Source organism: Theobroma cacao, chromosome 6, assembly GCF_053813885.1.
Source record: "Theobroma cacao isolate CCN51 chromosome 6, ASM5381388v1, whole genome shotgun sequence".
In the NCBI taxonomy this organism is placed as follows: domain Eukaryota; kingdom Viridiplantae; phylum Streptophyta; class Magnoliopsida; order Malvales; family Malvaceae; genus Theobroma; species Theobroma cacao.
Window position 1 is genome coordinate 3605034 of NC_142644.1, and position 17180 is coordinate 3622213.

Below are 17180 nucleotides of genomic sequence, written 5' to 3' on the forward strand. Positions count from 1 at the left end.
GGATTACTACAGTGTATCAAATTTGACAAGATTTTTGATCATTCTACAAGTCAAACTGGGTGAAGTGGTAAGCATAAAAGCTGTATATTTTTCTCTTATCTTTCCAATGGTCCAAGAATCGCTTCATTTGGTGCTCTGTAGAGAAAGTTATGGCCAAAATATCAAAACATGTGCATTGAAAGTCTGCACCTTGAAATTGTTCTCATTTCTCTATTAAAATTCTTCTTTCAAACACCTACAAAAGAACAAATAAATCAATGATAACTTATCTTATCCTCATTAACATCAAATTAAACATAAAATTCACCATGATTAGATTGACTCACTTAAAATAATTAAATAAAATTTACTAATTTCTATATATGCATCAATACAAAAATTAAATCAAATTATTATCGAAATTAAGCTCAAATAACTCTACATTATAGAGTTATCAAAAATCTTGATTTCTTTTCTATTTATTGCAATTGTTTGAGTTTCTAAAATTCAAAGTTACGTACGTGAAGACTGACAAAGCAGTTTTGCCCAATTTGAAATGTCTCTCGTCCTCCTCCAATGATATGCCAAACACCTCGTACCCTCAAAGTCAATATAAATTGGAGGTTTGTTCGTCAAAAGGCTTAACGTATTCAACCTGCCATCTTTTTTCTTCTTTTCTCCTTAATTATCAGCCACAAAATTTAGTTATATAAGCTTAGTTCTTACAAGTTAACAGTCAAGACCGCACATATTCCTCTGCCAAAAGAAAGAACAAGAAAGGCCTCGAGAGAATGTGGAGGCTTAAGATAAGAGAACGTGGCAATGACCCATATTTATACAATACCAATAATTACTTGGGGAGACAAACGTGGGAGTTTGATGCTAATGCTGGCACGCTTGAAGAGCGAGCTGAGGTTGAAGAAGTTCGTCAGAATTACTACAACAATAGGAAACATGTCCAGCCCAGTTCTGACCTCCTTTGGCAGATCCAGGTATAATTTTTGAACCAAACATGTTGCACTAATATATATGTATATATATATATGCTTTCAATATCTTTCTGGTTTCAATATCTTTCTATGTTCTTACTATATAATTAATTACGTAATGTCTTATTTTATTACTTTATTATTATTTTTATATATATATCTTGATACATATAAATAAGTTTTAAAAAGGAAAATTAGAATGTAAATCTTAAATAGAAGTGTTAAGTCTAAAGTTTTTAATTATTATTAAACAACATTACAGCATGCTGAATTTTTCGTTATTAATATTGTTCTTTCATCTGGTATGTGCATGAAGTAAGTGTACTTACACATAGTTTGTTTCTAGTGTAAACTACTTTCGTCCCTTTAAATTTTAGTCATAATACCACGCAGATACATTAGTTTTCGAAATAGGCAGTTTGTCTTAAAAATATAAACACCATTAATAGAAAATATGAAAAGACTAAAATACCATTTCTTCTTTCCCCTATTTTTTTCTCTTAAACATTATGGCTGATCGATGGCCAACCGTCCACCTCACTATAGGTGTTCCCCTGAATTTTATTTTTTACAAAAAAAAAAGTTTATATAATAGTAATTTTTAAAATTAATAAAAGATAAAATTGTCCTTTCAATATTGTCACGTCATCAAACTAATGGAAACACTAGTAGTTGACTAATAGCTAGACCTATATATCTAGCGAAAGATTTTTTTTAGAGTGGAGTGTCTATTTCGAAATTTAATGAACCTACTTGAAATTTCAATTAAAAGTTAGGAGAAGCTAGGTATTTTAACCTTGTTTCTATGATTTTGAAAAGATATATACCAAACTACTTTTGTGGTCTTTTTTGAGGGGGCAAAATAGTTGGTTGATCTTTCCTTAGCTAGATCTAATTGTGCTCCTACGGCTAGCTTGCAAACATTATTTCCTTTGAGGAAAATTTGTTTGGAAACCCTTCATGTTAGAGGCAAACACTATTACCTAAGAGTTTCGCTGTCGATCTGAACTAGCTGGTACTCTACCTCTCTGTCCATCGCCTCTACTTCTACTGTCTTTAAAATTTCCTCATCTTTATCTTCTTTGAAAGTCAATCCCAATTTTTTAGATAACTCCCAAATTTCCTCATATAGTCTTGTTTCACTTCCTGATATCAGTGTTAGAGACAGAATCATACTATTATTCCTCTCGACCTCCCATCTTATCACCCAAATCTTCTGCAATCTGAAATTTGACCCCCTTTCTCCTTTTCTTGCCTTTTCCACTACAAAAAATTTGGCTATTTCCGACGAAATTTTCGTTGGAAATAGGCCTTTTTTCGTTGGAAATGTTTATTTCCAATGGATTTCCAAAGGAAAAGTCCATTGGAAATTTCATCGGTACAAGCCTTGTGGGTAATACTTTTCATTGGAAATTTGTTAGAAATTCGTTGAAAATTTCCAACAGAAATTCCGTTGAAAATTTGAAATTTTGCCCATTTTTTTAGAAATTCGTTAGAAATTTTCAAGGGATTTCCAACGAAAATTTCGTTGGAAAATAATTCCGTTGGAAAAGGCAATTCCAACGGAAAATTCCGTTGGAAAGCCTATTTCCAATGGAAAAAATAGTTGGAACAATTCCCGTTGAAAATAGGATTTCCAATGGAAAAATCAATTGGAATTTTTTCCGTTAGAAAAATTATTTCCAACAGAAATTTCGTTGGAAATCCTATTTCCAATGGACAAACATTTAGAATTTCCAACGAAAATTTTCGTTGGAAAAATATTTCCAATGAAATTTTCCGTTGGAAATATTTTGACCTATTATTTTTATAATAAATTTTAAGAAAAAATTACCAGTTATCATTCCAATACTAAATTTAATTCCGCATTCAAACTGTAAAATATATAAAAGAAATACACATTACAAAATTGAGATTCAAGTCTTAACATATAATTAGAAATTATCCTTAACACACAATATATAAAATAGTTTGATACATATGAATATTAAACATAACTAAATTAAAAAGTATCCAAGTGTTTGCACTGAAAATTATACATCATGTAAGGGAATTTTTTTTTCTTACTTGTCAAGTCTCTAAGATCCTGCATCGCCAAGGGTTGAACTCGCATTACTCATGAACATGGTTTCCATACGTGCCATAAATTCACTCATGCCTTCCGCCATCACATTTCTCATTTCTTCATGTATTTCCCCACGTATTTCCTCATGTATCTTATTCAAGTTTTGTGCAAGATTTTTCACTTTTTCTTCCAATGCATTTATGGGACTGTTAAAGTTTGAGTTGATAGGGCCACAAGCAAACTCAAATGTTGCTACATTGGATTGTGTTCCAGTAAGTAAAGCTGTAGCAGGGACACGAGTGCCAAACCCATACACATGAGTGCGTGTAGTCTCTTTCCCTCCAATTGCTTCAGTCTAAGCATGCAGATCGAATTCTGGCTGAGAAGATTACTCATTGCCATACTTCTGTGATAGTAACGCATAAAATAACGCAAGTAAATCTTGTAAGGAATTTTCTTCTACCTTCTCACACTTGAATCCCTCTGTTTATACGGAGGATGTCCACATACCTGACAATGCTCAAATGTAGCAAATTGCTCATAAAATAACATGCAATTGTTCTTGCAAGCATCAATTTTGATATATCCCAAACCAAGCTTTGCTACCTTCTTCTTCATCCTATAAAAGTCGATAGGTAAATTCTCATCAGATGGCAACATATTCTTTATTATCTCCAACAGTCGATCAAAACATGATTCACTCAAATTGTACTCTGCCTTAACATTTAAAAGTTGCGACACAGTTGAAAGCGTTGTGTGCTTTATGCAACCTACCCACAAAGGTTCCTCTGCATTGCTTAATAAAGAGTAAAAGGTAGATGCATTTGGATTGGGATCTTCTTCCACAAAGCTCGACTCATTTTCAGAACCATGGTTGAAAACAACTTCGGGACACATAGCATTCTTAACCATTCTAGTATATGGATTTTCTATTTCATCTTCATATGTAGGTTCTCGAAAAGCAGCATCTCCCTCAAATCTAAGGGATGGTTCAACTCTAGATCTACTTCTTGATGATTGTCCAACATCATATTCCCCATGTAAACTCCAAATTATGTAAGCCCCAGTAAAACCCCGGTTTAGGATGTGTTCTGTGACTTTATCTTTATCTAAGAACTTGTTGTTACTGCATCATGTGCAAGGGCATCTAATTTTATTCTTCCGCATAAATGTAGTCTTCGAACATGCAAAATTGATAAATTCAATAACTCCATTTACAAATTCAGCTGTAATGAATCCATTCTGTAATCGACGGTACATCCAAGAGCAATCTCCTGACATTCTGTAATCCTAAGTGTCATAGAATATCATTATCAAGACTAATTTGTATTGACGGTAACAAAACAATTTGTTAAGCCCTACATTCCAATATGTATTATATATATATATATATATATATATATATATATATATATATATATTGTCAAACCCTATTCGATAAAATAATTACGACGTCATTGACATGCTTAATAGAATGTTTGCATGTTTAGGAAGTTCGAGAAATCGTTAAAAGACGATATTACCCCTAATGGTACCATTAAGTTGATTAAGCCTCAAACTAGTTCAAATAGAAATTTTGAGGTGAAATTAAGAGTTTCACAGTTTAGGGATGACTCAAAATGGTAATTCGGAGTTCAAGGATCAATTTGGAGTCAAACCGAAATTTTCACTATCTAAGGGCAAAATGGTCATTTGCCATCTGGGGACAAAATGAGAATTTTAAGAAAAGATTAGATCACATTTGACAAATTGGAGAATGGTATGAGTATAAGGGATGAAAAATATGTCTATGGACAATTTTTCAGTTTTTGGGGCAAAAATGTAATTTTTGACTTTTACAGGGGCAAAAGTGTAATTTCAAAAAATTACTCCACCAAGACTTTGGATAAGTCTGAGAATTTTATCTAAGCTATGGATATGTGGGACAAGTGTATGGTGAAAATTTGAAAATAAATGGATGGCTAGAATTTAAGAAATTAATAAAACAAAAAAAAAGAATAAAATAATATTATATTATTTTAGCCTTTAAAAATGTCAAATTTCCAGAATTCTCACTTCTTCAAGCTGTCCAAACCAGGAGAGAAAAGAGGGGAAAAGAAATAAGAACCCTAGCTGAAAATTTTGGAGAAAATCAAGAGAAATCAAGAACTCAAGCATTAAAAAGGTAAATTTCATTGATTTTCCTTGTGCTTTTAGTACCCATGCATTTTTTTTCTCATTTCCACGCAAAATTAGAAAGTGGGTATGGACACCCATGCTGGCCAAACCTCCATGGATGAGTTTTGAGCTTGAGTTTTGGTTGATTTTAATTGAATTAAGTGATTTTAGTTAGGTTATATTGAAATATAGCAAAAATAAGCTAGAGAAATAATTTTCTCCCATTGAAACCCATTATGTCGAATTTTCTAGGGGAATATTGGCTGCTGATCTTGATGTTTATTTGAGGAATTATGATGAATAATGATGAATTATGAGCCTAGAAAAATAATGGAAATTTTCGGTGCAAAAATATGAATTTTTACCCACTAGGGGTATTTTCGTAGTTTGCTACTGAGACTGATAATTTGCACCACACTGAGGAACATTAAGTCAATTTGGGTGCAATTGAGGTATAGAAATTGAAAAAAATTAATTTGGAGTTTAAACGGATGCGTATATCGATTTATCAAGTAAAAGACCGAAATAGACTAACAGCTCATTTAGGTAAAATTTAGACATTTTGCACTTTATATCATGTATTAGTAGTATAAATTAGTTTATTTTGGTTTAGTACCAAAGTAGTAAACCTCTTAATTGTACAATTTGTCAAGGTGGCGAATCCTCTGACAAGGGCAAAGAAATCGCACTCGAGGAGTAATAGTTGGAGTTCCCGAATTTAGTTTTCAGAAACTGTGAGTGAACTTATTATCGTCTTAATTATCTAGAGTAGTTTTATACAATTGTGTGATTTTATGAAAAATGGGTTTAAATGGTAAATTGCTATGTTTTAAAAGAAATTGTGATTTTATAAAATAATTTTATAAATTTTCTAGAAAATCGAATACTGGTTTTGAAAATAGAGTAATTGATTGAAAATAGAGTAATTGGAGATTGCCAGCTTGTGTTGTAAATTTATGGTTTTAAATTGAATGGCTTATGACAATAAATGAGCATGAATGGCTAAATTGATTTTGGTGTTAGAATTATTTGTACTGTGTATTTAGCTTTGAGAGGCTAGGTTGCGATAAATTGCCATGTCATGCAGAAAAAGATTTTATAAATCAGGTGGTAGATAAAAGATTAGCTACTGCAGTGGTGGGGGGTTCCGTGGGCCAGCCTATTAGAGGGGCACGGTAAACTCCTTTATATTCTCACTTTGGTCGTAAAGGCGCGTAGGGTATCTCCTGCTAAATATGAATTTTTAACAGCCTTGGCAGGCTTGGTTGGATACCCCTGGTCCAAGTGTCACCGAGTACAGGATTTGGCATGAGCCAGGTTTTGAGTAATTCACGAGCCATATTGATTATTTGGTTGAAATGAATATTCGTGATGTGAAAAATTTTCTGAAGTTAATTATTTTTAATTGTCTCCATTTACTCGCCTTTAGATAGTTTAGATGGTGTCTGTTTACTCACTAGTATTTTATAATCTCACCACCCTCAATTCCCCACATTTTAGGTTCGGGATAGTCGGTAGATAGCCGATTGCATCAAGGACTTCAGTTAGCCTTGCATTGACAAAATTATAGGTTCACAGACTCGCATCTTATTGGTTAGTTGGGGGCCCATGTGTCATTGTAAAAGTAATTTTATACTTTAGTTATTTGATTTAAAATATGTATGAACATATTTAGCTTTTACACCATGTTTTCGGCGACTTTCGATATTATCGAAGAAAAATGACAAAAATGCCCCTGTGAGCCAAAAAAATAATATTTTATTGTTTTGATTTGGAAACGACTTATGATTTCTTGAAATGCAAGATTTAATAATTGTCGCTCACCGGGGAGATGCGAAAACTGATGCTAAGACTTGCGGGATTTCGATCGGCATTCGGGGTAATGAGTGCCTATCGGGACGTCGCGGCGGTTGTCACGGGCCGGATGGAAGTTCCGGGTCGTGACATATATATTCAAAATTACATTGTAAGATGCAAAGTAGCCCTTATAATATAAATTATTGCATACATGAATTATCAAAAAACCTAGGAACATGGTTTATATTTATTAGGATAAAATCAGATTAAACAACATGAGTATTGTCGACGGGTCAAAATATATGTACTATCATTCGTTGGAAAAGCTAGTATCATTATTTATAAAATTGAATAAAAATAGGGGTGGTCAGTTCTCAAATACCAATATTTAATTGCTTGTGTGTTTCTCTTACTCACTTGCAAAATTAGACCAAAACCCAATCTCGTTTTGAAGCAGACTGAACATTGCTTTGATGCTTCCAAAGCCAACCTTAGCCTTTGACTAAAATTAAAGCAATGAAACGTTTAGGCTTGTAACCCTAAATCAAATAATTAAAACACAATAACATCATTAAAAATACCGAGGGTGCATCAATTGATAAACAAATATTGATAAAAATCAAATAAACAAGATATACAAAATTAACCCCTAGGGCTGGATTTGTGGAAGGGATCAGATGGCGAGTAAGGCAGCACTAGGGGGACTAAGGCTACGGGGACAGATTCATTCAAAGAGTCTTTGGGTCACGACGGGAAAGGTTCAAACCGGAGAATATGGCAGCAGGACGACGGGGCCAAAGGTGACAGAGAGAGACCGATTGCTGTTAAAATAGGACAATGTCGAAACCGGAGTTAGGCCACCAGCTACGGGACAACACCGGGAACGTCGTGGATGTCACGACCCGGTACTCCCCTCGAGCCCGTGACAACCGCCGCGGTGTCCCGATAGACACTCATTACCCGAAATGTCAACCCAAAATCCCGCAAGGCTTAATATCAGTTTCTTATTTCCCCTATTAGCAACCGTTGCCAATTATCATATTTTAAAAGATTTTAAACTGTTTCCAACTAAAAACAAATAAAATAATAAGTTTTTTCCCACAAGGGGTTTTTGGTCATTTTTTTTCAAAAATTTCGAAACCAGCTAAAATATAGAATACAAGTACAAAACACATAATTGATGATGAAAAATAAGTTTAAAAGTCTAAAACCTCCATTTAAAACAGAATTATGATTATTTAGATATAATAAGAAAATAAAACAAATATTAAGTAAAATATTCTATTTTCTTATTAACCAATATTTTTAGAGTTATATGTAGATAAATTTTGTAGCGTAAAAGTAAAATAAATTCATACATACTGTAATACAATAAGCTAGAGTATTTAATTTAATTTACAATAACCAGTGGGCTCCTAAATAACCAAAAGTAAAGAGGACTGTGAATCTACAGTTTAGAGAATGCAAATCCCATAGTAGTCATCGATGAGATCAGCTATCTACAGTCTAATTTGAGCCTGAAATGGATGGAAAGGAGAGTGGTGAGATTATAAAATCCCAGTGAGTAAACAGACATCATCATAAACATTTAGAGTTGAGTACATGGAGACGATCAAGTAAATCATCGTAAACTGGGTCACAGCATTAGAACACATTTCATTCAAAATACGTAAAAAGGCTTATGAATCTCATAAAACTAGGCTTGTGCCATAAATCCATTCTCGGGGACACCTTGGCCGAGGCATCCTACCGAGACCGCCAAGGTTGTTAAAATTCACATTTCGCATAAATCATGTTTTTATTTTGAAAACATAGACATTCCTTGGCATCGATTGAGTTCCCTTTCACGTGGTGGTTTGGTATTAAGTGAACCCTAAGCTTTACCCCAGGAGATACCTTACGCGCCTCTCCGTTCAAGGTAAGAATATAATGGGGTTTACAGTGCCCCTCTAAAAGGCTGATCCACAGAAACCCCCTACTGCAGTGATTAATTAATATATAATCTACCATACAATAAAATTCAATAACATAATATGACAAATTTTGTAATTCGTAGCCTTTTAAGGCAACCAAACAATTCGTATTTCAATACAATTGCCAACCAGCCAATCATGCCGATTTATCATAAGCCAATCAATTTAAACAATCGAATTGCAACAATTAACAGTCTCTGTGTACTCTATTTTTCAACATCATTATTAATTTCAAAACAATTTATAAATTAATTTCATTGAAACACATTTATTCATAAAACATGAAAATTTACCTTTTTAAAACCCTTTTTCCATAGAATTCATGAAATCATCTAAAAACCACCATAGATAATTAAAATGACAGTAAATTTACTCACAATGTCTAGAGTGCAGATTTCTGAAGTACTCAGACTACTGGTCCTCAGATGTAATTTCCTTGCCTTTATCGGAGGACTCACCACCTTGACACAGTACAAAATCGAGAAACTCACTTCATTGGTACTAAATTGAAATTAAACTAATTTAGACTACTAATGCATGATATGGAATGTAAAATGCACGAGTAACCATCTAAATTTCGGTACCGACTAAATTCGTCTTATCACCCGATTAATTACTAACGTGTCTAACTTAATCCCAAATTACTCCATTTCTTTTCTAATACCTCAATTCACCAAATATTATTCAAATAATACCAATTTCAGCATCAAAACCCTCCCATTTCTTCATGGAAAAATTCGGCCATTACAGTGCACTAACACCGTGATTTTTCTTACTTAATTTTTCTCACCATTATTCAACATTTTCTAAGCCATTTCTCTTGAAATAATAACAATCCATCACCCACACACATCAAGGAAGATTCGGCCAATAAAGATTCATGGGGAAAATGGATTCTTTTCTTGTTGTTTTGCTTCTAAATATGCTAAACTAACTAAAAACACTAACATCTCTTAAAATCAATTCAATCCAACATCTTTCTCTCTCCATACCCATTTTGACCAGCTTTGAATTCATCATGAAAACATGTAATTTAACCATGAAAAATAAGGAGAAATGCTTAAGGAAAATAGATTTCAAGTTTAAATTGAAAAATCCTACCTTTTTCACTTGTTTTTCTTGATTTTCCAAACTTTTTCTCTTGAAATTCTCCACCTAGGGTTTGTTCTTCCTTTGTTTCCTTCTTTTCCTTGCTTGGCTGAATATTTGGAGAGATAATAGGCTGATTTATGCTGATTTTTAAGCTAAATAATAATATATTCTAAGCTTGACACTTGTCATTTTCTTATTGGTCCATTTTTAAACTTTAAAAATTTAAACTTTTTATCTCCATCACATATATTTTCTCACTTATCCATAACATAAAAAATCAATGAATGAATTCTATGAGCATGACAAGTGTTGGTGGTGCAAAATTACAATTTTGCCACTAGGGTGACAAAATTATCATTTTACCCCTATGCTCCGAAAAATACCGAGATTACAATTTTTCACTTCTCAACCTCAAATCATACTCCAGTACTCAAATCATACTCCAATAAGTCAAATAGGGCCAAAAAATCTTTTTTAAAAATTCTCATTTTGTCCCTAGGTGGTAAATGACCATTTTACCCCTAGATAGTGAAATTTTTGGTTTGACTCCAAATCGATCGTCAAACTCCGAATTACCATTTTGAGTCATCCCTAGACTGTGAAGCTCTTAATTTCACCTTAAAATTCCTATTTGATCTAGTTCGAGGCTTAAATCAACTTTGTTGTACTTGTAAGTACAATACCTACTATTGTAAATTTTTTGGGACTCTCCTAGCATGTAAACATAGTATCCATCACATGTATGTCATGACAAATATTTTATAAGGTCAGGCTTTACAGTGGAAGTTGGGCAAAGGTTTTAGAGAGAAGGGAGAGCGCTGGTAGAGAGAGAAAATGGCATTTCAAAACTCGAGTTTGGGGAGAAATTTGAGGCTTTATAGTTAGGGTTTAATAATCAAAACTACGTCGTTTTGACGTAGGGTTAAGGGAACTGAACATGGCAGAATGGCAACGTTTTGTATCATGCAACTAATATTCATTTTGGTTTAATAATAAATTAAGTTTGGGAGATTTCATTCAAGTTTGGGTTGGTGGAAGAAATGGTTATCTTTTAACTCTTTTAACATGTGGGCAAAGGTTCAAGTCTTGACAATAACAGTACTTTTAGACATTTTTTATTTTCATACAAAAAGTTTTTTTTCTTTTAATATTACTCAATATAAACCATAATGAGATATGACTAAATTTTTTATATACATATATAATGATCACAACTTATAGGTTATACATTGATATGTATTAACCAAATTTGTATAATTAATTATCAATATGATTTTTATAAAATGTATGATTTGGATCCTATTACATTAATAATTATAATCATTTAAATGAAATTTACTATAATCTTACATAAATTATATATTAATATATATGTAGACCCTTATTTAATATATCTCATATATATATATATTCAGTTATAAAGTTATATCAATTAAAAAATATAACTTGTACTTTAATTTTAAGACAATTATATATTGATTTTTTTCTTAAATCATATTTGTTTATCTATATATATATATATATATATTTTCTAGCTCACAGTTAGATTTGCATGAATACATAGATATAATAAAATGATATTTTTTAAGTAAAATATTAATAAGTTTATTATAAAACTTCAATCTTAATTTACATATATAAGCTAATTACAATTAAAACGTAAATAAAGTAATATATATATTTTTATATGATTTTTATATCTTATCATGGTTTTTTATAAAATATAAAATCTTACATAGCTATTTTTTTCAATTTTGGAATAACCCTAATTTGGTGTTATTAATCAATATTGTGTGATTCATTAAAGTTAAAAAAATTATACAAAATTACTCAAAGGAAAACATATTTAAACTTTAAAAAAATTTTACTTCAATAACTATGTATTTGCTTTTAGTAATATGTAATTTTTTAAAAATAATTAATAAAATTTATAAAAATTTTAAATTTTATAATTGAAAAAATTATGATTATTTCCAACGAAAATTTTCGTTGGAAAGTTTAAAAAGTCATAAACACTTTGATGCATTAAAAAGTTACTTTCCAACGGAAAATTCCGTTGGAAATTTCGTTGGAAAGTTACTTTTTTCAATACATCATTGACTCTTTACATTTTCCAACGGAAAATTCCATTGGAAATTTCGTTGGAAAAGTTAAAGATTCAATAGGAAAAGTTTAGGGTTATAACGGAAATTTTCGTTGGAAATAATAAAACAGTAAAACGTGTGTTCTGAAGATGAAATTTCTAACAAAATTTTTCGTTGGAAAATTTATAGATTACACTGTGTTACTGTGATAAGTTTACAGTTCCAGTTGGAAATTCCGTTGGAAATTGTCAAGATTACACCCGTTTTTTTTTAAGTTTAAAGTTCCAACGGAACTTTCCATTGGAAATATTAAACAGTAATATGTATGTGTTGTACAAGTCAAATTTCCAATGAAAATTCGTCGGAACAAGCATTTAAAAATTTAAATTAAATTTCGTTGGAAATCCGTTGCAAATCCGTTGGAAATACAATGATTTTTTGTAGTGTTCCTAGTTTAGGTGTCGGTGTTTTGTCAACTCGTGGCCCCTACCAATCTTTGATTTGCTTCTGCTCTTACTTGAGCTACCTTGTCCGCTCTTCAACTCATGAGAGAATCTTCTTCCAATTTTTTCCTTTTACTTCTTCTTACCTTCTGAATCACCCACTCTTGCTCTTGAGCTTTCTCATTATCTTCCTCGTCGCTCATCTCAATTTTTTCTCCCTTTTTAGTCTCTAATTGGGTATCTGTGTGTAGCCTCTTCGATTAATTTCCTTTCCTCCACCTTTGCAACCTTTATTAGCCCTTCTCCAATTCTCATAAGTGCCTCCAACGCTTGCATTTTAATCCCTTCATTGACTTCATGAATGCCTCGCCTTGAATTTGGTTTTCTTCGCTTAATCGTAATGAAGGCTTGGTCAAATCGCTCTTTCTTGTGTGTGTTTTTGTTGACCCCCATGACTTTGTCCTATCACCTTAAATGTGTTGTTGTGCCATAGATGTAGTGGAACTTCAGTTAATCTCACCCTTAGAGCAACATTATTATCTTTGGACGCTATTGCCACTAGAATCAACTCCTCGAACCACATCTCAATATAGGTCCCAATAATTCTCTAATAAAATTTCCATCTTTCCTTGTTCACAAAAAATCATCACTATGCTCAGTCCTTCAAAACAACTCAAACCTTGGCTATAATGCCTCCCCTGAAAGGCCCTGACTCGATCACCCAGCTTGCCACCCTTGACCCCAATTTTCCCTCAACACTACACTTAAGCCACTCCATATCTTCCTTTGGGATATTTGTCATGAAAATCACCGATCGTTCATTCTGTTGGTGACGCATCTCCATGCAGGGCTGGTTCTGGGGTAAGGCGAGCAAAGCCCATGCTTTAGGCCTCAAATTTTAATAGGTTTCATAATTTATAATAGTATAATTAATTTATATTAAAAATATATAAAAATTAAAATAATTAATGAAATATTTATCTATCATATCATGTCTAATAAACAAACTATTTATTTAACTTTAGGCCCTTGCCGTTATTGAGCCGCCCCTATCTCCTTGTTGATCCCTCTTTTCTAGAACTCTTTCCCATTGAAATTATGTCCACTCTCTTTTCTTCACCTTCCCTTTTTTTCTCTGTTGCCTTGCATGTTGCCCTATCCCTTCATTATTTGCTTGTCTTTTTTCCAAGCTCCCTAGTAACCATTTTTTATGAATGTTTTGCTATCCAACTTCCTTTGCCTGATGTCCGTTCTTACTTTCACATTTTGCTTCTTGGCTGCTTTCACGATCTTTCTTTCATTTCCTAGTGGCTCTGTTTCCTTGACCGATACTTTTCTTCCCTCAATCCACTTATGGTTTCCCCACCTCAGTGTTATTTTCATTTTTTGTCTCTCCCTGTACTTGATAAATGCAAAGTTGGCTTTCTTCCTGTTGTCTTATGCACATTTTCGCAGAATGATCACTTTAACCACTTTCCCATATTCCTCATGTCACGACCCGAAACTCCCCTCGAGCCCGTGACAACCGTCGCGGTGCCCCGATGGGCACTCATCTCCCTAAATGCCGACTGAAATCCCGCAAGGCTTAATATTAGTTTTTCATTTCCCCCGGTGAGTAACCGTTGCCAAATATTATGTTCTAAAGGATTTTGAGCTATTTCCAATTTAAAACAGATAAAATAAAAGTTTTCGTCTCACAGGGGCATTTTGTAAAACCCGACCTTATAAATACATGTCATGACATACATGCACTGAGTTGCATGTTATTATGCTAGGAAAGCACATAAGAAAAGACGAAACCCGATATCGTACCTAACGGTACACTTGAGTTGATTTAACCTCGAACTAGTTCAAATAGGAATTGTAGGAGAAAATTTAATATTTTATAGTCTATGAATGACTAAAAATGATTGTTCGGAGTTCGAGGGTTCATTTGGGGTAAAATTGGAAATTTTGATGTTCAAGGGCAAAATCGTCATTTTGCCACTTAAGATAATAATTTGATCATGGAGTGAAATTTTTGACCAAGATTAACTATTTGGAGTATAATTTAATGATAGGAAGTGAAAAAGTTTAATTCTGGTGATTTTTGGAGTGTAAGGGCAAAATCGTAATTTTACCACCCGCGGACAAAATTTGAGATTTTGAGAGAATTTAGATCAAATTTGAAAAATTGGAGAATGGTATGAGTATAAAGGATGAAAAATATGTCTATGGGCAATTTTTTTAGTTTTTTTGGCAAAAATGTAATTTTTCACTTTTACAGGGGCAAAAGTGTAAATTTTAAAAATTACTCCACCGAGACTTTGGATAAGTCTGAGAATTTTATCTAAGCTATGGATATGTGGGACAAGTGTATGGTGAAAATTTAGAAACAAATGGATGAAATTTTAAAAATGGGCCAATGGGAAAGTGACACGTGGCATTTTTAAAAATGAAATAATATTATTTTAATAAAAAGTCAGCCCATTTAAACCCCATTTTAAGTGCTGGCCGGCCATAAGGAAGAACAAGAGAGGAAATAGAGAGGAAAGGAAGAAAAAAAGAAAAACCAAAGAGAAACAAGAAAATTCAAAGAGGAATTCGCGGTTTTCGACCGTTTACGCGTCTAATGGTAAGATTTTTCGATTTTAGCTTGATTTCTACCTTTCCTATGCCTTTATTTCCATTTAGCATGCTTGAGGAGAGAGATCGAAAAGTGATATCAAGGGCTGGACGAAATTCTAGGGGAGAGAAATTGAAATTTTTAGGTTTTGATTTTTAGTTAAATTGATAGTTTTAGTTAGTTAAATGTGTTTAGAAATTAAATTGGGCAAGAAATCATTAAATTTTCACAATACCCACTCTTGGCTGGATGCTCAATGCTGTACAATGATGATGAATTGATTTTATTCTAAGGGAAATGAAGAGAAAATGATGAAAAACGATTAAACGTGATAGAAAAACAAAGTAGAAAATTTACCGAGTTAATGTCCCATTTTTGGCCGAATTTTCCAAGGAAGGGAGTGAGCTGAGTTTGTTGTTTTTAGAAGGTTATTGGCTTATATTTAGTGGTTAGAAATATTGGAGAGAGAATGGGATGATTTAGAGCTAAAATGGAGCGCGTAAGCAATTTATCGGGCAAAGTGCCAAAAATAGGTTAATACTGCGTTTAAGCCGTTTTAGGGTATTGCATTTCATACCATGCATTAGTATAGGATTTAAGTTAATTATATAGTGATTTAGCATCAATATGATGAATTGTGTAAATTTTTGTAATGTGTCTAGGAGGAGAGCCTTCCGGAAAAGGCAAAGAAGTCGTACCCGACGAGTAGTGATCGGGGCGCTTAGAAAGCTTTTAGTTTGTACAAACGGTGAGTAAACTTATTATTATTGTAAATTATCTAGAGTTTATTTTTAAATGCCCTTTATGTATTCTATGAAATGAAAACGAGATTAAAATGAGATTTTTTGCTGTTTTAGGAATAAATGTGATAAATAAAAATATATTGTATTGATTATGAAATTGAGTAATTGGAGGCTGCAAACTGACTTGAAAAATATATATTTTCCTAGGAATGGCTTATGAGAAATGAGTATATGTGGCTATATTTTGTGAGTGCATTTGGGAAAGTTATGTAAGTTGATTTTACTATGCAGGCTGGATAAATAAATAAAAGCCACGTTATACTGTCGAAATTTTATTAAAATTGGTGGGTTAGTCACTACAGTGACGGGTTTCCGTGGACTGCCTATTAGAGGGGCACGGTAAACCCAGTTATATAGTTACTCCGGTTGTAGAGGCGAGGAGGGTAACTCCTGGGGTAGTATTAGAGCTCACTTCACGTCGAACCCCCATGTGAATGTGTAACTCGGCCAACGCCAATGGACGGCTTGTTTTAAAAATAAAAATGTGTTTCACGTGTGAATATTTTAACACCCTTGGCGGACTCGGTTAGATGCCTCGGCCAAGGTATCCCCGAAGATTAGTTTTGGCTTGAGCCTTGTTTTAATAAAAGACATAAGCCTTAACAACTGTTTTGGTAAATTACAAATATTTTATGGTTTAAGAAATAAACTGAAAACATTATGAAATGGGTTGAAATTTGTTGTTTAGACTTGCCTCCATTTTACTCGCCTTTAGATATTTATGATAATGTCTGTTTACTCATTGGGATTTTATAATCTCACCACCCTCCTTTCCACCCATTTCAGGTTCAGTATAGACTGTAGATAGCTGATCTCATCGAGGACTACCATTGGATCTGCATTTTCCAAACCGTAGGTTCACAGTCATCTTTACTTTAGCAAGTACCAATAGCATAATTTACAATTAGAAATAAGTTTAAGCATCTAAAACCTTTATTTAAAATGAAATTATAATTAGTTGAATATAATGAGAAGATAAAACAAAATTTTCAATAAAATATTTTATTTTCTTATAAACAGTAATTTTAGAGTTATACATAAATACTTTTTGTAACGTAAAAGCAAAATAAATTCATTCATACTGTAATGCAATAAACTAGAGTATTTAAATTAATTTAAATTTACAATATCAAGTTGGCCCACAATAACCAGAATTAAAGAAACTGTGAACTTATAGTTTGGAGGACGCAATC

The 17180-nt window shown here is 32.8% G+C and overlaps 1 pseudogene; it reads left to right on the forward strand.

Moving 5' to 3' along the window:
* The first annotated feature begins 770 nt into the window (after positions 1-770).
* Positions 771-17180, forward strand: part of LOC108662412 (lupeol synthase-like) — a 51781-nt pseudogene continuing 35371 nt past the window's right edge.